This window comes from Halichoerus grypus, chromosome 1, assembly GCF_964656455.1.
Source record: "Halichoerus grypus chromosome 1, mHalGry1.hap1.1, whole genome shotgun sequence".
NCBI lineage: Eukaryota > Metazoa > Chordata > Mammalia > Carnivora > Phocidae > Halichoerus > Halichoerus grypus.
In genome coordinates, this window is record NC_135712.1 from 185,513,655 (window position 1) to 185,534,776 (window position 21,122).

The window sequence follows — 21,122 nt, forward strand, 5'->3', positions numbered from 1 at the left end:
TGTCCCCAGAAGTTAATAACAAGCGCTCATCCTCAAGGAATGACAGCCCTGTCCTTAGAGTTGTGTTCACATGTGCACCACAGCTGAACCCTCTCGGTCCATCCCTGCCTCTATAAGCCACAGACCTCAGGACAAGACAGACCCACGTCCACATTTGTGTTCCATCACTCACGTTTCTCATCTCGCAAACAGAGGTCATCATTCTCTCTCCTGGGATGACTGGGTCATAGTAAGAGCTCAATATTCTTACAACCTTCTCTCATCATGGCCTCCCTTCCCTTTTAGAAGCCTCTCAGTCGGCCTGTGCTCTTACAGATGGCCAGGTGTGTTCTTGGCTCCACCATTCATGCCGGTAGGAGCCACAGACCGCCAATCATAGACTGGTGCTCAGTGTCTTAGGCACACAGGAGATGGTGTAGGGGAAAGACACCCCAGGAGAAGCAGCTGGGAAGTATTGGTGGCCGGTGCAAGGGCGGGAGTCCGGGTGGTAAAAGCGAAAGAATCCAGGGATCTTGGCCCCCGGCCAAGGCATTGGCTGAAGTGGACTCCCAGGGTTGGCTAGTTTTATTGTAGAATAAATTGTTGCTCTGTAATGTAAATGGAAAATTAACTGTGTAACCAGTCAAAGAATCTTTGTGCTTCTCTGTGAAACATACCACCCAGATAAGTTAAAGATTTATGTATGTGCTTTCAAGAGACGTTTTCTGGAAGAGACCTGGTGGGGAAAGGGTATGAGTGGAAGAAAGACAGAGGTGGTTTGGTGGAGGAATTTCCTTCGTGGAAAAAGGAAGAAAAAAGAGAAAGAGGCATGGTTCAAAATGCGTGTTTGCTTCGTGTAACTTAAAATGCAGGGTTCCTTCTAGACCGCTAAGAAGGTGACATTTAAATACGGCCTTTTCCTTTTTTAAAAAAAAGAGCATCATTACGCACACATTATTTATTTATTTGGGACAGTGTGAAATGGGAAGAAGAGGAAAGACAACTGGATGAGGGTGGAAGGCTCCCCGTAAGACCTCTGATCCCTTGAGCTGCTTGCAGAAAAGAGATGGTCAGAAGTCACACCTGACATCCTGAGCTTTCCACAGAACCCTCCAGCTGGTCTGAGCAAAGTAATACGCAGGCGGGGATGTCTCTCAGGCTCAGGGTGTGAGGTGGATGCCGACAGGACCAGTTCCCTGGAACGGCACCCATTTTGATGTAAGGAACTGTTTAGATACTTGATGGAGGAAAAAACAAAACACAACAAAACCGTTTCCTCTGCTTGGCCAGGCGGCCTGCAGGCGTCCTGTGTGCGGCGTCCCAGCTTGTCCGGCTCAGTTGTTCTCACAGTGACCCTGGGAGGGGCGGCTTCTGCATCTGGATACACGAGGTAGCCATGCCTCTGAGAGGGTCAGACTCAGGTTCAAGTTACAGCGTCAAGGACAGAGCAAGGGTGGGAGCCCTCATCCTTGGAGTCAGAACCAGGCTTCATACTGCCGTGGTTAGAGATCACTGAGATACTGCCATAGCGTAAACGTGCTGAAAGCTGGTGAATGGTAAATATACATATGTACACACACACACGTACACACATATATGTACAAATGCACATTTATGTCGGTGTAAATAGATAAAATGAGACAACGAGCAGGATAGTAAAGGGAACTGACTCTCTGCCCTGGTGTCTGGGAGAGAAGAGGTAGGGACTGTGGAAAACCAGAGAGTGTCCCCAGCCTAAAGAAGGCTGCCCCGTTCAGCTGGTCCCCCTAATCAGTGTGTCTCCGGAACGTGAGCTCAGAATGGCCAGACCTTCTGAGGCTTTTTCTTTTCTTTTTTGTGAGGAGAAGCTGTTGTGCAGTTGTGGGGTTGGCAAGTCACACCCTGCAGCCCCGATTCGGCCGGCACCTGTTTAAAGATTTATCAGACTAAGCTCCTCCCACTTGTTTACAGATGATCCCTGCAGGAGCAGGGCTGAGGAGTTGTGTGAGAGAACGTGTCTCCTGCAGAGCCCAACATCTATACTGTTTGGCTCTTTGCAGTTTCCCTACCTCGGATGTAGGCCAAACAAAACATTAAGTGGGCCGAATTCCACCACCAGCCGACCATCCTGGACCCCTCCGAGGTCATTCTGTCTCTCCCCTTCTTCCTCTTGTTGGCTTTCCACTGCAGGTGCTGGGGATTCGTTAGACCACCATTTCTCACAGTTCACCCTGCATGCAGATACCCTGGATGGCTCCCCATCAGATTCAGTGGGGCCAGGTGGGGCCTGAGAACCTGCGTGTTCAGCGGGTTCCATCTGATGATGCTGATGCTGCCAATCCAGGATTCCACTTTGGGAAGTCGGGGCTTAGATATGCCATGTTTATTTTTTTGTTTTCGTTTTTGTTTTTTAGAGGAGTGGGTATGTCTCGAAGCCCCAGGCCTATCACGTGGTTGACTAACTTGGCCAAGGCAGAGGGATGAATTCTGTAGAACCCGTAGGATAGACTCATTGAGGCATTGCACGGCCCATAGGAGAATTCTGTGAATGCTCCTAGTCCTACAGAGTGGCTACATTTCCTCAATTTGAAGAGCATCTCTTTCTTCAAATGGAGAGCATCACACTGACCCAAATCTATCCTAGACCACCTCCATAGCCTGCAAAGCGGCTCTAGCTCTGTGTAAAGTATTCGGTCTTTCCCACATCGGTGTTGCCATGAAGAGGGGCTGTATTCATGACAAGCACAAGGAACTTGTCTCTTAATCCTGGAGTAAGATCTTTTATGTCAGGATCAACCCAAACCTAGGATGGAATGGGATGCAATGGGAAGACTGGTCTCAGCAAGCTAAATGAAAATTTAAAGGACAGCCATGGATAGAAGAAAAAAGGAAATAGAATCAGAAATTGGAGGAATGCATGTAGTTAAAGGCTATTTTGATTTCTCGGAGCCTCAGTTTCCTCATCTATAACTCAGTTTCTTTACACTATTGGTATAACCTTGAAGCTTGTCCTGAAGGTTATATTAGAAGTTGTGTATGTCGTAAATGTCACGTATAAATCTGGCTCATAAATCTTCTCTCCACGTATGGCCCTATGGCTAGGTTTTCCTGATAGCAGTCATCTTAGAGATCCCAAAAGACTGGGCCTCTAGCAGGTCTGTGGGTAGCACCTGCTGGTTCTGATTTGGCTCTGCCAAAGGGTCCCTCCAGGAAGCATTCCTGTTTTTTCTGGGCAGCTGACTCCAACCACTGGCTGCCCTGAAGCTTCTTCCATTCCTGGTGTTTCTGGTGGCCGGCACTGGGGCTCCTCTCCTCCCAGCTGTCTGAACACTCCGTGTGCGTGTCTTCTTGGTGGCTGGGCTCCGAACAGCCCTTCCTTGCACAGCCTCCCCAGCTGGGCTGAGTCGAGCCCCGTAAAGGCTCTGCCAGCTTCAGCCCCCAGCCGGGCTCGGCGTGTGCCATTTACAGGACAAGGAATGTGGCTCCTGCCGGATGAGTGGGGCCGCTGCCACAGAGAACGGGTGCTAAATAATTCACCACAGCAGCCTGCTCTGATACCCATCCGGGCCTGCCCCCCTGGCGACCCTGAGGATGTCCCAGCAGGGCTCCTCCTCGCCGTGCTGCGGCGTCAAGGGGAGAAAAATCAACGAGGCAGCGTGAACACCCCCTGGGCTGTCGAGGGCTCTGCGGGCCTCAGCCGCGGGGAAGCTCGCAGCCGGGCCGACTGAGCCTGTGGACTGCTGCCGCTCAGGCCGGGGGGCTCCGGTCGCCCTCACTGTCCGGAGCGTGACTGATGGCATGTTTACACTCAGACTCGATCAACAGTTTTTAAGAAGCTGCTGTGTGCTGGGCAGTTTTACCGGTAGTAGCTCCTACAATCCAGAAAGTCTGTGAGGCAGGAACTGTTAGAAGAGGCTGAGAGAAGAAAAGTGACTTGTCGCAGTTCACACACAGCTAATAAGGGGCAGACTTGGGATTTGCCCTTGGATACATCCTGCCTGACAGACCCCCTGGTATCCAGAGGGTCCCTGCCCATCAGGGACCCTTCCTCTGTGCTCCAGACGCTGGCTGTATCGGTGGGTCGGACTCTCACACGTTAGGGCAAACACTACCAGCTTCTCTATAGGGAAGCCCATGACGGTGTGTAACTGAACTTCTCCCACTGCTCATTTCTGTTGGCGTGTTAAGTTGTGTTAACCTGGGTTTTTTGTAGTTTGGACCTTGCCTTGGCCTGGTTCTCTGCTGAACAAGATGGTAGCCGGGAGGCAGTGTTGAAAATGATTGGCCTTGTCCCAGGAACTTCCTGCCTGAGGGAAATGAGGGTCTTGAGGCAGGATTCCCAGGTTCTCCTGCAGGGCCTCATTTAGGAGTGGAAGGAAGGACTGGCACAGAAACAAACACTAGCAGGGCTTTTTCTCAGCCCAGCAAGCCAGGAAGACTTACTTCTGCAGTTCTCATAAGGCCATTTTGCACAATGCATCGCACGAACAATCTGCCTGCAGAGCTAGTCTCCCATTGGATGTACAGATCATCCCCATGCAATAAGTGGCAGGTCTGTGATGACTATTTAACAGATAATAATAATAGAGTCTAACACTTACTGAGTGTTCTTGCCGTGTCTCATACTGTGCAGAGTGTTTTGTGAAGATGATTTGAACTCCTATAACAAGAGGTATTACAGTTATCACTGTTACTCACATTTTCCAGAGAAGACGTCTGAAGAACAGAGAGGCTAAGCAACTTGCCCAGTGTCACACAGATAGCAAGAGCTGGAGCCCAGAATCAAATACAGATTTCTCTTCCAATTCCAGGCTAGTTTCATTGTAGCAGGACTCTCTTTTAGCCAAGATAAATTAGATGCTCTTCAGAGCTATTTATAGATGCTAAGAAGATTTAAGATGAAAACGAACAGGCAGAATCCAGCACAGTGGGTCGAGCAATATGTGTACCATTGCTGCACTTCTCATTCTTTTCTCTCCATCAGTCACCGGCCTGATGACATTCACGGGTGTGACAGTTTCCCAGGGTTGTGATCAGGTTCTGAGAGAATTGCAAAAAAATGTTACATGGATGTAAAGGACTGCAGTTATTAATAATTGTCACAACCATAAATGGATCATCAGCTGTGGCAGTTTACGATTGGCCACAGCATACATAGGATAGGCCGTGGGTCACGGGCACTTCATTCAACCATATTTTTAAAGGGCCTACTGTGTGCTAGGCAGTGTTTTAGGTTTCAAGGATAGAATGCTCAATGAAACAAAAATCCTGCCTGCCATCCCCTAGAGCTTACTTTTTAGGCCTCCATAGGGAGGCAGAATATATAGCAACTTAAGCAAGTAAAATATATAGTGATTTAAGAGTACTAAGTCCTGTGCATCAGTTTCCAAAATGACAGTATGGGGAACACAGCAGACCCTTTAACCAGGGAAATAATCATTTGTGAACATTATTTAAAAAAAAAAAAAACAATTATTTAAGGTTTCTGAAAATTGTCCCAAGGGTATGTAGCAAATGCAGAAATACCTATTCAAGAAAATCTACTAAATCTTGGTAAGAAAAGTGAGTCTGTGGCATGTGAGCCATGACCCACACATCTCCTGCTGCCCCTTTTCCCCATCACAAATCAGTGTGATGGATACTCTGGGAGTATGCAGCCAAGAACATGGGGTTCCTTCTCCACCTAGCTCTCAGTCTAGAGCTGTGATTTCACCCTGGGAGGGGCACTTCAGAGATTGGCAACACCCTGCCCCTGCACAGAAGCCCTACCTTAGATCAAACTGTGGAGCAATTTGTGTCCCAGGGTATTGTCAAAAAATAGGAGAACAATCAGCTAGCAATTAGTGGAGGCTAACAGCTGGGTGTGATACCAATAAATACAAATCAGCCAGGTGCTCAGGGCGACAGTACTCAGACCCTCTTGAGTAGCAACATCAGAGGCTGCACCCTGCAGAAGACTTTACTCAACTTGTCTAGCCAGTCACTAAACAAATAACAATAACAACAAGCTCCAGAAAAGGGAGGGAGGGGGTCAGTATTTGGAATTGCTTCAATATGTTATCTAAAATGTTCCGTTTTCAACAAAGTATCATGAGTCATTCAAAGAAACAGAAAAGTCTGGCCCATACACAGGGAAAAGGTAAGCAAAAGAAACTGCCTGTGAAGGTGTCTAAATGTCAGATTTATCAGGCAAAGACTTTAAAGCAGCAATTATAAATATGTGCAAAGAACTATAGGGAACTATGTCTAGAGAATTAAAGCGTGAGGACAATCCATCATCAAATAGAGAATATCAATGAAGGGAAATTATTTTTAAAAAAATAATTATTTTAAGAAATGGAAATTTTGGAGTTGAAAAGTATAATTGAAATGAAAAATTTGCTAGAGGGGCTCAACAGCAGATTTAATCTGGAGGAAGAAAGAAACCGAAAACTTGAAGGTAGATCAATAAAGATGACACAATCTGAGGAATAGGGAGAAAAAAGAAAAATGAACAGAGCTTTTTAAAAATAATTTAGAATTTTTTTCCAGTTTTATTGAGAAATAACTGACAAACATCACTATATAAATTTTAAGGTGCACAGTGTGATGGTTTGATTTACTGAATGAGTGAGAAGTATGAGATGGCATTATGCACACCAATATATGCATAATGGGAGTAGCTGAAGAGAGAAAAAAGAGCAGAAAAAAACAACACTTGAAGAAATAATAGTGGAAAACTTCCAAATCTGATGAGAAAATACTAGTCTACACATCCAAGAAGCTAATGCAACCCACGTAGGTAAATTTAAAAAAGAGCTACACTCACTGCCTTGAGGCACATCACAGTCAGAATATGGAAAGACAACAAGAAAATCTTGAAAGTAGCAGGGGAAAACAACTTATCACAAATATAAGGGAACCCTCATAGGATTAACAGTTGATTCTTAAGTCTTGGCAAAGAGATTGGTACTTCCTTTAAATGTTAAGTAGAATTACCTTATGTCCTCAAAAAAACCATACACAAATGCTCCTGATAGCATTATTGATAATAGTCAAAAAGTGGAAACAACCCAAACGTTCATCAGTTGATGAAGTGGTAAATAAAATGTATATCTGTACAATGGCATATTATTCCACAGTAAAAAAGAATGAAGCTCTGGTACAAGTTACAACATGGCTGATGAACCTTGAAAATATTACACTAAGTGAAAGAAACAAATTACCAAAGATCACATATTGTATGATTCCATTTATATGAAATGCTCAGAATAGGCAAATCTGTAGACACAGAGAATATATCAGTGTCTGCTTGGGGCTGGAATAGTGGGACAAATGGGGAGTGATTATTCCTGGCTAAGGCATGAAGGGTTGGTGAAAGTGTTTTAAAATTAGATTGTGATAATGGTTGCATAATTCTATGAGTATATTAAAATCTATCAAATTATACACTTTAAATGGGTGAACTTATGATATGTAAATTGTATTTCAATAAAACTTTAAGTGCCAAGTGCTAAGGAAAAAAAAGTAGGGTAAAGGTTTGGCACTCTTAGCAAGGTGGGAGGGAAGACAATCTGGGATAGGATAGTGAGGCTTCACTGCAGTGACATTTTTAAGACTAGAAAAGGTGAGAGAGTGAGCCATGCTACTAGCGACAGAAGAAACCTTTCAGATAGAGGAAGGAGCTAATGCAAAGATCTGGAAGATGGGCCTGGTGTGTGTGAGGACTAGTGTCCATGTGATAGCAAGGCAGAGAGTAGCACGACATGGTATCAGAGAAGTCATGGGGTCACAAACTCAAGGGCCTTACTCTGAGATGAGCAGCATTGGTGCATTTTGGGTAGAAGCGTGACGCACTGTTTATTTTCAGAGAGTCACTATGGTTGCAGTTTTGTGAATAGACCAGAGGGGGGCCAGATAGAGGCAAGAGCTGATGGTGGCTTGCATCTCCATCCAGGAGGGAGATGGCATGGCTTGGAGCAGGGGAAGAAGGGTGGGGATGATGGGAAAGTGTTCGGTTCTCCAGGTGCTTTGAAGGTAGCGCCAACAGGACAAGTCAAGGATTACAAAATGTTCAATAAAAGGGGTCAAAGAGTAAATATGTTAGGCTTTTCAGGTCATACAGTCTCTGTTGGAACTACTCAACTTTGCTGTTGCAACCTGGATGTGGCCGTAGACATGCATAAATGAATAAGTATCGTGTTCCAGTAAAACTATTTGCAAAAACGTGAAACAGTGGATTTGGCCAATGGGATGTGGCTTGCCAGCTTCTACATTAGATGTCAGGGCAAGAGAAGGAAACGAGTGAAGGGTAACTCAAAGGTGTTTGTTCTCAACCATTGGAAAGATGGAGTTACCATTAACTGTGAGAGTGAATCCTGCCAGCAGAACAGATCTGTGTGGGGTGGAGGGTATGAAGAACTGATCTCTTGTTAAATTTGAGAAGTCTTCAGACATCCAGGTGTAGATGTGGGTGGATTTGTAAGCCTTGAGTTTGAGGAAAGGCTGGTCTGAAGTGGAATTGGAGACCCTCGACAAGATCAAGGAAGTTCGTGTAGATAGAGAAGAGCAGCGGTCTGAGGACTGAGCCCTGAGTTATGCCAGTCTTTAGCTGTTGGGAAGATGAGGAGGAATCAGCAAAAGAAACCGAGGAAGTACAGTCACAAGATAGAAGGGAAGCCAGGAGAAGGTGCCATCACAGAAGTGAAGCTAAGAAAGTGCTTCAGAGAGGGTAAATCTGTCCTCTCCTTCCCCACTCACAAAATCGTGTTGGTACGCAAGTGAGCAGAGGAACGTTCTTACAGGAATTCCCTCTAATTTCCAGGCAAGAAAATTACTGTCAGACTTTTTATTCATTTAACAAATATTCATGAGCTGTCAGGTCACCAGGCACTGTGCTAGATGCTTGGAACAGAACAGCATGCCAAAAAAGGCACAGTTCCTGCCCTCAGAGAGCATTCAGTCTCTTTAGAGAGAGATGTTCATCAGGTAATTCATTAACATTCACCAAGGATGGATCATAGTCCCTCACCATGGATGCAGATCTATGAAACATAACAAGAGTTCTAAAGGAAAGGAGTTATCTAGGAAAGCAATACTATGAGTTTTCTACAAAAGAATTGATCTAGGGGCACCTGCGCCGCTCAGTTAGTTAGGCATCTCACTCTTGATTTTGGCTCAAGTCTTGATCTCAGGGTCATGAGTCCAAGCCCCACATTGGGCTCCACGCTAGCATGGAGCCTACTTTAAAAAAAAAAAAAAGAAGAAGAAGAAAAGAAGAAGGAGAAGAGTTAATCTGATCTGGAGGGCCAGGGAACCTTCCATATTTTTCTTTGTTTTTAATAATAAATGATTTCCAACATATCACATCCTGATTGGGGCATACCTGGTTTTTGAGAGGATGTTTGAGAACCTCTGAACTAGAGGAAGAAATACAGGCTTTGTCCTCAAACCCAGGACCAAGTCTCAGCTGTGGGTCCTGGTGCCATTCTTGATCCTCTTTGAAACTCATTGTCCTCATGTATGCAATAGTGGATAGTAAGAGCTACAGTGTGAGGTGATGGTGAGGACTAAATGAGATTATGTGTAGAAAATACCTGGCATGTAAGCCCTTCCCATTCCTTGAGAAAAACAGTATGTCCTTTCGTACATCTGTGACATTACGTCTTCCAAAATAATTTTCCCAAGACAGGTCTTTGCTGCAAGTTGAATGTTTTCTGAGGCAGAGAGTTTTGCAACCTTTTTTCTGAGGTATCTTCCATTTTGCCAGTGTCCTCTCCCAAGAGAAGCTTGTGGAGCTCTAGTGCCCACATTTAGGAAGTGCTGGAAAACCAAAGCATCCCTGTGCAACTCTTGCTCATTCTTCTCATCCTTTATTCAGAGAAAATTCAGGTTTCTACTCAGCTGTTTAATGAAAATGAGTACTTCCAAAAAGCTGCTGTAATAAAGTACAGCTTTCTTTCTGTAAAACAAAAGCGATGTTTTCTAGCACATCATGTCAGTTTAACAATATTTTCATGGAAATGTGCAGTGGTAAGCATGTTTAAATCATTGATGCCGTTTCTAATCTTTTTTGGGGGGAGGGAGCAAAATCTGTAACAGTCTTTCATTTTGATTTGCCCGTGCTAGACTGTCCACATTTCTCCTTTTAATTAATGTAATTAAAAAAGGATAAGAGGCTGTGGTAGAATTTCGTGCATTAGATTATCGGGATCAAGAATAATTAAAATGTCTGAGATGAGGAACATTCCTAAAATGGCAGAAAGGAGAAAGGAAGGCCTTTTTTTTTTTTTTTTTTAATTTAAAGTGTGCTGGATTATTTTTCACAAGATTTAGAAATGTGTCTGTGGTCTGAGAAACATTGATGATATGGAGTCTTGAACAAATAGGCAAGAAAGAAGGGGTGCTCGGGGTGGGTCAATCCTTATGTCTGTCATGAACAATTTTATAATTTATGTTTGCACCTCTCATTCTTGCTCCCTTGTCTGAAAACCAAGTCAGGAGTAACATTAACACTAACTCTATGCTAGGCACTAGTCTTCAAAGTACTTTATATACTTTAACTCAGCTCATCTTGTTGGCACTACTGGTAGATAGATGTCTCTCTCCATTTTATAGATGGGGAAATTGAGGCTTAGAAAAGATGAGTGGCTGTTCTTGCCAAGTCATGTAGGTAGGAGGTCATAGAGCCAAATTGGAATTCAGGTCTTTCTGTTGCAGGAGGCAGATGTTTTATTGTAAGTCCTAATTGGAAAAGTGGTTAGAAACTGGAGGGGAATCTCCTTGGAGCGTTTCTTTTTCATGAAGCAGCCCCACTTTTGTGGGTGCCTTATTTATCTTTACCTGCACTTGGTGAGCCCCACATGTATCTTACCTGCACTACAGAAATCTCACAAGTTGATTTTCCATATGGTTACGTGGGTTGATTGTTGTTGCTTGAGAGTTATTACAAATCTAGAATGTGGGTTTTTTGTCGTCGTTTTTCTTTTTTGGAGCAAAGCAGATGCATCCTTGATCTCTAGCATTCATTTAGAACTGTCATCATTTTTTGATGTTCAACCTCCCTTTGTTTTAAGACACTATGGTTTTAGTATATTGTGCTGATGGATTTACATGGCAAAGATAAAAATTGACAGCTGTGGTGAATGTTACCAGGGTTCCCCAGGGTCTCTTATTTCCTCTTCCTCCGGGGCATATACTTCCCAGCCCCCTTGCAGTTGGGTGAGGTCATGTGACAAGTTCGACCAATAGAGGTGATGTCATTTGCCTCCAGGCTAAAGCACCTAAAAGCACCTCCAGAAATTAGGTGTTGAGACCACAGAAACACAAGAAGGAAGCTGACTGGATCCCTCAGTCACTGGCTGCAGAGACTCTGCCCCTCCAGCCAACTTTGCATGAGTGTGAGATCAGTTCTTGTTGTTAAACCACTGAATTACAGTTGTTTGTTACTGCATCAGAGTCCAGCCTATCCCAGCTAATAAAACAATTCTTTGTCAGCCTCCTCGGCCCCATTTTAAAAAAGTTACTGGATTTTGAGATTTGAGGATCATTTAAAACTATATAAAACTATGCATTTGTGTGCATATATATGTATGTATGTATAAAGTTTTGAAGAATATTCTTTAAAATTATGTATATAGAGTATGTAGAATATGTATTATACATACTATATATGTAATTATAAATCATAATCATAAAATTAAATTATAAACTATAAGTACATATGTAATATGTATATTCTGCCCATACATCTTTTTTAATAAAATAAACTTAAATGAACTTTTGACTTTCGTTAGATACATGCTTTGAAACTTTGGTAATATCCCTTATAGTAATTAGGATTTCACAGTAGCAGGGCCAGGAGGTACTAATCTAAACTAGCTAGGACTGGTGCTGTCTTTCTATCTCTCTCTCTCTTTTTTTTTTTTTTTTTTTTTTTAAGAGATAGAGTGGGGAGACGGGCAGAGGGGCCGAGGGAGAGAGAGAATCCCAAGCAGGCTCCATGCCCAGCGCAGAGCCTGACACGGGGCTCAATCTCACAACCCTGAACTCATGACCTGAGCCAAAATCAAGAGTCAGACATGTAACCTCCTGCGCCACCAGGTGCCCCCGTCTTTCTCTTTTTCAGGTGTTCCTGAGACCAAGTCCCTGCCATTGCTCTGAGTGACCAACACCGGTTCTTATCATCTCCGTATTCAAAAGTCTTCTTGAGTCGGAGTGAAATCCCTCTTTAGTTCATTTCAAATCCATTGCGTCTTATTTTAACACCTCCGGAAGTGGAGATAAAAAGCTGTTCATTAGGACTGTCCTCCACAGAGCCCTTCATCTCAGGGGCCACTGTTCCCCTGTCATTTCCCCGTCTCTTCTGTGAGCCCACCAGCAGTGATTCACTGCCCCCTCCCCGTACTCCTCTAACAAGATTTTGACGGATGCTGGTTAGAGTGTGAAGCTGATTTGATGTTCGTCAATGTCAGGAGCGCCCTCTTTGTCAGCCCCTGCCCGCATCCCGTTGGTACTGTTCTGCTGTCTTGTGCCCTAGCAGACAAGTCTTTAATTCTGCATGGGTGCTAACACTTTTCTCTCGTATCTGTGTTCTTCCTCCTGCCTGCAACACCTTCTCTAGCAGCTCACATTTAACCTTGGTGATTATAGCAGACTTTTCATTTATGGCTTCTGGATATTGTGTCATGCTGGGTAAGGCCTTCCCCCCCACCCCCCATAAAACTGTTTTCTCATTCCAGGGGGAAAAAAAAAAGATTATTTTTGACCTTCAACAGAACTCAAGTCATACTTTTCCTGATTTCTGATCACCTCAGCCACAATGAATCTAGTCTTCTGCGTCTCTCTTCCTATTCACTCTGTGCAGTTCTGGCCACTTATGTGAATATCTTATTTTCTGTCTAAATAGAAAGTTCTGAAGGTCAGCAGTTGTGTCCTTGTCTCAAAAGAGTGTCCTGAATTTCACAGATCCCCAATAAATACTTGATTGAGTGTCTCATATGTATTGCCTGTTCTCCGTGCCACCCCCTGCCAAGAAGTTTGTGGTCATAACTGTGGAATTTCACTCTGTTTTTGTAAAAACCAGTGTGAGGTTTGTCCCCATTTATGAGGTCTCTGAAATTTCCAAGCAGTTGGGGTCTCACCTTGTCTAATACCTAGCAGTTTATTTTCGAAAAATCCTGAGTAGGATGGTGTCCAGGATGAAAATACTTGTCATGAGGCATTACTGATCCGTGGGCTTTATTATTTCAATAATCTGTACAAGGATATGCATAGATCTCCAGGGTCCCCATCACTAAGCTGTGCTCAATGTGCCATCACAAGGACCTCAGCAACGTGCTTTTGCACCATCCCTCTCCTGACTGCAGTTAGACCTTCCAGAACCCTGCACGTGCCCTATCCTGACATGCATCACACTCACTCTAATTGCTTGCTTAATTGTCTTCCCCTCTCATTGCTAAACTTTTTTAAGGCAGGACTCGTGTCTGTCTTGGTCACCATGATGTCCCTCAGGCCTAACACAGTGACGGACAAATAGTAGGAGCTCATTTAATGAGTGAAGGGATACATGAATGAATGAAGTGTCCATGCTTCCCAGAAATCTAGCTGTCTTGCCCTCTTGTGCAGCTTCAGAGGGGGAGGCCTCTAGTGCCTGTTGGTCATTTTTACTGCTTTCTTCCCTAGTTTCACAGCCCTTGCAAATGTCTGTTGTTTCATGTGAAGTGCATGTCAGCAGTTCGCCCACATTAGGTGGAACTTTGGATTATACCCTGGAAGTGGGGATGATTTTGCCATCTACATTGACTGACCTCCTCCCATCTTTTGAAGTTTGTCTAGTCAGTTTACTAATCAGTGCCAAATTTAACAGTGAAGGCATCATTATGTCCAGTACCAAGAGCTCACGTTTATTGAACGTTTGCTGTGTGCTAGGCTCAGTGCTCAATGCTTCATGCTGAGGATCGTTTGATTCTCTAAAGAGCCCTGCAAAGGTAGGCACTGTTCTTGTCCCTCCTGTTATAGATGAAAACCTCTCGCCCCAAATCATACAGTTAGCAAATGTCAGAGCCAGGGTCTGTCCCCAGGCCATCCTTGCCAGACCCCATGTTCTGTTGTTAACTCTCGTGAAGTTGGTAGTCCTGGGCCAGCTTTCCTCGTCATTGCTTCACTGTTAATCACTTGTGAATGGCTTCTCATAATTCTCATATGATCATAAGCCCATCAGAGAGTAGTGGGCCCATCTTCAGGTGAAGAAACTGGGACAGGGGCATAGAAAGTCGAAGCGACTTCTCCATGGCCACACCAGAGTAGGATGCCTCCTTGCCGTTGGTGGCCCCAAATTGTTGTATTTGCTCATCTCCTCCTTGAAGGATATTAAGGTCTAGGGGGACTATCCACTTCCACGCATGCTCTGAGTTCTGCATGATGGACACCTGAAGTGGAGTGTGACTCATTTGTTCGTATTCTGTTTCAGTTAGTGCCAAGTTAGAGCAGGTCCCATGATTTTCACCATGAAAGGTCTTCTCTGAACCGAAGAGAAGCATTCTGAAAGAAGTTATAGGGCATTATTAATACAATTACGTATAACAAAAGACATCATTTAACTTCCCCACATCTAACAAAGAAATTCATTTGAAGCTTCAGGAACTCCCACTGGAAGGGCAGAGCTCATCAGAGTGGGTTCTTCAGGCGGAGGAGTGTGGGCAAGGAGCCGGGCTGGCTGCTTTGTCCTGGGGGACGCTTCTGTGCACGATAGAATACACCTCTCTCCCAGCTTCCCCAGCCCCTCCCTCAGCCTTCACCTAAGGAACCCACAGCACTTCCTTATCACAAGCACAGGGGCAAGAATGTTGGCTTGCGCTTGCCTCTCGCCTGGCCCAGCATACTGCATAGGCAGCATTGAAAGAACACTTGATTTTAAACAAGAAGAAGAGGTGACCGTGGAAATAGAAGATAGAAACAATGACCATCCTAGTGGAAAGAAGGCCTTGGTGATTTTTTTCTGACTTCATCCAGAATGTCAGAAATCACTGTTATTTATGGAGTGTGACATTGTGTCAATCCTCACTACAGTTGCATTCAACACTTCTTCCTTGCTCTCACTAGAATATGAGCTAGGAGAGAGCAAACGTATCTATACCTAGTCCTTAGAACAGCGCATGGCACAGAGTAAGGGGCTCCGCAGATACTTCTTGAATGAAGGGACAGTACAGATGAAGAAATTAAAGACCTCAGGAGTTAAGTTACTAGTCCAAGGTCACATCACTTGCAGAAATTAAAGAATTCGAACCCAGGACTCCCCAGCTCTGTGGAGTTCCTTCTTGGTGATTGCTTGGATAGGCCTCTCTTGGAGCAGTGAATGGGATATTAGAGACCCAAAGGTGTTTAACGAAGTTGCAGTCTGGGATTCAGGAAATATGGTTCTAGCCTATCCTTGCTGAAGTCCCAGTGTGACTGTGGGGGAAAAAAGCCCTCCTCTACTCAAACCTCAGTTTTGTAATCTGTAAAATGGAGAAATGGAAGCAGTGCTCTCTAAGGGTCTAAGGGCCCTCAAATACCCCTGGGCTGATTTATGCTTTGTCATCTCTTATACTCAGGAGGAGCTAGGGAGCTAGGGTCAGGGCTTGAGGGAGGGAATGACTAATTCATCACCCAAGCACCTGAGGAAAGTAGTCTTGTGTTTAATTTCCGGCATGCACAAAAATTCAAGGATGACGTAGTCTCCAGCCAGCAAACACCGAGAAATCAAAGTTAAAGAGAGAAAAGAAAGTACAGGCATTTGAAGTCTCCACACAGTTTTGGGGTTGGGGGGGGCGGGGAGGGAAAAAACAAGCTTGGATTCCACTCCTGGGTTGATGCAGCATATAATCTAAAACAGGCTCTCAGGTTGATAACTGTGCCCAGATCCGATCCCCGGCACATAGGAGCACAGCCTCTAAAAAGAAAAAAAAAAAAAAAAATAGGTGTATATCTTTAAAGCCTGTCTTCTTACGTGTGATATTTTTGTACTCCTTCGGGGGGTTGCAGAGCTAGGGACTTTGCTTCCCAGGAAGGCTTTTTTCCCCCATCTCCCTGGCTTGGGGATTATTGATTTGGAAGGCGAGCCTAATTTACGTGTAAATAAATCTCGGTGCTGGGCAGCGGGACGGGACGGCCAGATGCCGTGACTGACTTGCTGACGTCACGGCTTCATTAGCATGCGGAGGATGCGGGCACTGCAACAGCGACTTCTCCGGCACCAACCAGCCTCTCCTACGGCAGTTATTATTATTTTTTTTTTGGCCGAGCTGTACATTTCCTGGTTCCGTGTCTTGGGCTCTGTGACCAGCTGACTGGTCGCCCCGGGTCTTGCTCGGGATCGGTTGGTGACGCTGAAGCCGGGGTCCGTGACTTCCTGCAGATTGAGAAGCTGGGTTCTCAGGAAGGCAGTCGGATCCAAAGGAAGGGTAGAAGTCACACTTTTTTTTTTTTTTTTTCCTTGCTCGGTGGGTGCCCAGCAGGGTCTCCATCTAGCAGTGCTGTTTTCCGTGAGCGCGTGCAGAGCAGCTCCGCCTTGAGCCTGCTTCTGGCTTCTGGAAGGGTCTAGATTTTGAGAAGAGTTTCCAGAAGAAGATGCTTTGGCTGCCTGCGGTCTTGCTTACGTTCTTAGAAGCCAGACCTGGGGAGAAAGTGAACTGTGGCAATTGACAAGCTTAGAGGGTCTGGTGGAAGCTTTCCCCAGGCCCCCTGAAACTGGGCATTTTATCCTCCCTGGAGATAGGTAAGAATTTTGTTCTAATTCACATATTAAAAAACTGTGTATTTTCTAGGGAGGATGAGAAAGCTGGATGTAAATGATTTGCATGAGGAGGGGTTCTCACAGCTCCATTATCTTAGGCAAGTGACATTTTTAGTGGTCCTCTGGCACCTTACCTTTTCAATGCTGATTAGAAAGCTCACTTGCAAAGTGACATGTCACAGCTGTAGGGAGTCCTGAAGAAACACTTCCGTCATCGTCTTCCTGCTTTAGAAGCAGCAGTTCTGTGGAAGAAGTGCAGCTATCTTTAAAAAAAATAATCATAAGCGGGGGGAGGGTTTAAAAACCAAACACCTGCTAGTGTTCATGCACAGTACTCATTTCTGCTCAGGATGTCAGAAACCGTTAGAGGGTCTGGGGAAGGAGGACTTCGCTGAGACTTCCAGGTAAAAGAAATGGTGCTTGAATAATTTAGGTTGAATTATACCCAGTGCTTTCATGTTGGAAATGGTGACAGAGCTCCTGAAGATGACTGCACTACCGGGCTGAAACACATGACTCAGTGTGTTCTCGACATTGGGTTCTTGGAGGAGTGCTCCTAGTTAGTGCTCCTCACTCTTGGTTTCCCAAAAACCAGTCGTAGCATTACTAATCTGCCGTGGAGGTCTTGCGATGAAATCCAGATCTTTAATCCCATTATTCTTTGTTGTGTGGTCTTAGAATATGCTGGGGTCCGACGGGATTTAATGAACCATAAATAAGCTGGGCTGGGCCAAATCACACCAGGGTAAGTGATCTGTACCAGATGCGATGCCATCCGCCGGTCCAAGCACAGCTCTTGTATAATTTAGGCACATATATTATTTCCCCAGCGAGAGGGTTCTGCTTCCAGGCCATGCATCCATGACCACAGTCAGGGGAGGGCTCCAGTGTGCCGTGAATGTATCGGCATGGACTGCCATGTACTAAAGCTGCAGCTTGTGAGGCTGCAATTTGCTTTGCTGGAACATCTCTTCCCAGAGACTGTTTTAAACCATCTCCGCGAGACTTGCACTAAACGAAGCAGCTTGGCCTCCTTGCTGGAGGCCGAATTGGCAGCTCTAATCCTGCTCCCCAGAAGGTTTATTGGCTGCTGATGGCTTTCACAGATGGGTCAGGATGAGTATCCCCCTGGGCTCCGGAGTAAGTCACAACTTTGACAGAATTACCATATTTTGGAAATTTGGATTTTAATGGCTCCTTGAGTGCTTGTAAAGGTTTTGCCTTTCCATTAGATGCTCTTTCCCCTTGGAAGTTCTTTTTTTAAATTAAAACATGTTGGCTCCACTGGGCATTTCGGCCTATAAATAGTCACGGGGCAGCCAGAAATAATAAAATAACATTGTTTGGAATAGCAGGTTTGTAAAGGTTTGCCATGCAGTGTAGGGGAATAAATAGAAATGTAGGAAGGAAGATGCATTTATGGAAGCCTAAAGCATGAGAAGGGAACTTAGAGGTTAGGCACTGTTTAAGGATGCTGACCAAGGGCACAGACTCTGGATTCAGACAACACTGAAGACACTTAGAGCTAGCCACCTCTCTGAGGGTTGTCCCCTGTCTGTGTAATGGAGAGACCAGTAGGACCTAAAGGCAGTGTGCTAGGTACACGGATTTAATGAGAGGGCGTACGGAGCGCAGTGCTGGCCATGGGGCTCATGCTCAGTAAATGCTAGCCGTTGTTATTGCTGGCGTTGTTTCCTTTTTATCACTATCGGCGTAAGCATTGTTGCTAAAAACAAGACGGTCCACCGGAAAGGCAATATGTTTATATCCATTTGTCTGCAGAGGGGTGTGACTGGTGGCAAAGGTGCCATCAGCAGTGACCGTAAATGTCCACATCCATTCCCACGCAAGGGAACTTTCCACCCTATTGATCGAGTTGACAGAATCAAGTGCATCATCCAGGGCTACTGTGTTTTGTAGAACTCAGAGTGACCGGATGGCATCACGAAAATCATTTAGCCCTAGCTGCGGCTCAGACATGCCGAAAGAAGGTCTCCTGTTTTGGCAGCTGACGAGTCACATGCAGAAAGCTGTGGGATCCAAATTGGAATTGACGCATTTCTGGATTTCTGTTCACATTCCTCTTCAGTTCCAACTTTGCATGTGAGAGGCAGTCCTTTTCTTTCTTCTGCTCAGTGCAGACACTTTGCATTTTTTTTTTCCTCTATCCAGAGAGGCCTTTGGATGTGGGCTTCATCTGCTGGTTGGGTCCTCAGAAGTCACAGGGCTGCGTGTATGTCACTGTGTGGGTGGCTCCAGTGTGGAGACGCGCTGTGAAGAAAGGAATAGGCCGTGTTTGGTCTCCGCTGACACGATAGGTCTTTTCCAGACTTGGGAGTGCGCGCCTCATGCCAGTGAGTGTACTTTAGTCACTCAGTTTGACAGCTCTTTTTCCCTTTCTTCTCAACATCTTTCTTTTAAATTTAGGTGAAGTGGAGCTCCAACGTAGGGGTTTGAAGGACAAATGAAAAGTGACCAAAGGAGCCAGAGGAGTCTTGCAGAAAATTTTTCCTTAGGAGACTCAGAATTGGGAGTTGGTCATTCTTGGTTTCTATGGGTTTTCAGGAAAGTTGTGTTTTGCCTAGAGATTTGTATTTATACCTTGATAGCAGCCCACCTCCATTATCTCCTGCTGGTGTATGTGATCTTGAGAGAGTTACCTAACCTCTCTGAAATTTGGTTTCCTTATGTGAAAATTGGAAATCAGTTCCCCTGGACACATAGCATGGCCGTGAAATGGTGGCTGTGATGTCCTTGACCAATTCTTGGTACCTGCAAGGTGTTGGATTTTCTTTCTGGTGCCGATAATGTTCATATTTCCCATTTAGTCTCAACCTCTGCACAACAGGAGGTAGGAGTTTAAATACTCATTTGACAGAGGAAACTAAGGCCACAGAGGGAAAGGCACTTACCTTAAATGACACACTGGTGATGAAGCTTGGGACCTAGCAGAATGTTGCTTCTACTACACATCGATTCCAAAGGCTCGGAGTTGGAACAGAGCTTTTAACCACCGCACCGCACTGCCAGCCTTGAATTAGCAGCAATGTCTCTCTTCAGAAGCCTCAAGACATGGTCCTCTCTCGTCCCTGTTGTTTTCAAACACACCCCAGTGAAAATGGTCTGTCCCTCAGGCAGGATTGTGGCTTTCTTTTGGCCGAGGACTTTTCTTTTGTGTCTGAAGGCCCATGAAAACCATTCTCTCTTCCCTCTCTCCCCAACTGTTGTATTTAAAAATCAGGTAATTGCTGGTGACCGTGAACTGTGGAGAACTGAGAAGCTTTGGGGCTAGGCCCTGGGAAAATCGGTTTCCCTCATTGATGTTCATAACTGACACTTGCCACTTTGCTCTGGTCCCAACCTGTGAAGATTTTTAATGAAATTTTCTTGTTTGTATGCCTTGTCCGTGTGTGCGTGTGCGTGCACTTGCACGCATGTTTGGATGATGCAGAAAAGAAAATGTTGGATAAGATCACACTGAGTTTCCAGCAACCGAAGTCCTCCAAAATCTCACTGGGGGCTTGGCCAGTTGAGTTTGGAGACTAGGTTTTCTTTTTCCTTTGGCCTGTTGTTGGAGCAGCTCTTTGTTTGGAGTCTGAAGCCCGGAGGCTTGCTCGTTTTGTTATTTCCCTGGGGACAAGGCAGAGGGAGAAAGCAAGGAAAGAGAAAGGGGGGTGGGGGGTGGGGGACTAGATGGAGGAGTTAGGAGGAGGGGAGGAGGGAAGCCAGAATGCGGAAGCAGCTGGGAGAATATCAGAGCAATCTCCAATCCACCATGAAAGTGTAAAGCTGAAGGTTCCCTGTGGATGAAGTTGCAACTCAAAGACAGGAGCCTCTGTTCTCCTTCAGCTAGAAATTCCTCTCCCCATCTGTCCTACAGAACTCATAGTGCAGCCATTTTAAATCCTCAAACCTTACTGGTGGCTAAACACAGTATGTGTTTTCCACCAGAGCACCATGGACCATTTTGAAAAATGTGTTAATTAAAAAGAGCACGTTTTCAAGTACGATATGCACCTGGGTATAGATGGTAAACTTCCAGTATATGTTTGGCCATAAAGTCTGGAAAAATCAGGTTGGCTGAACCAAAGACTCAACTTTTCTGAGCGCTGACACAGAAGAGGAGATACGACACTAGAAGGGACACAGAATCGAGAAGCCTCACTGGTTGGAAGTGGGGGCCTCAAGGAAGTCAGGGCCGGCCTCACAGTGGAAAGTGTTAACCCAAATCTCGCTGCCTCAGAACAGCAGAGTGAACCTGAAGGAGGAAGGAAGAATGGGATTTCTGGTATCCCCCTTCTTCCTGGTTCTAGCATTTGAGCTGCTATATATAAACCAATCCTGAGGCTCTGGAGGGATCACAGGCATCATTTAGTCCTTGGAACGTGGCACAGAGCTGGAGCCCAGGTTG

At 45.1% G+C, this 21,122-nt stretch overlaps 1 protein-coding gene across 3 annotated transcripts in view; it reads left to right on the top strand.

Annotated features, from left to right (window-relative positions):
• Positions 1 to 21,122, top strand: part of PRICKLE2 (prickle planar cell polarity protein 2) — a 313,543-nt gene that overhangs the window by 184,711 nt on the left and 107,710 nt on the right. Inside the window, exon 1 of one of the 3 annotated variants that reach the window (XM_036117114.2) lies at positions 11,943 to 16,693. The exons of the other annotated variants lie outside the window; for them this stretch is intronic. The gene's annotated coding sequence lies outside the window, so the exon portion shown is untranslated. Of the gene's footprint in view, positions 1 to 11,942; positions 16,694 to 21,122 lie in introns of those variants that run through there. 3 annotated transcript variants of the gene reach the window in all.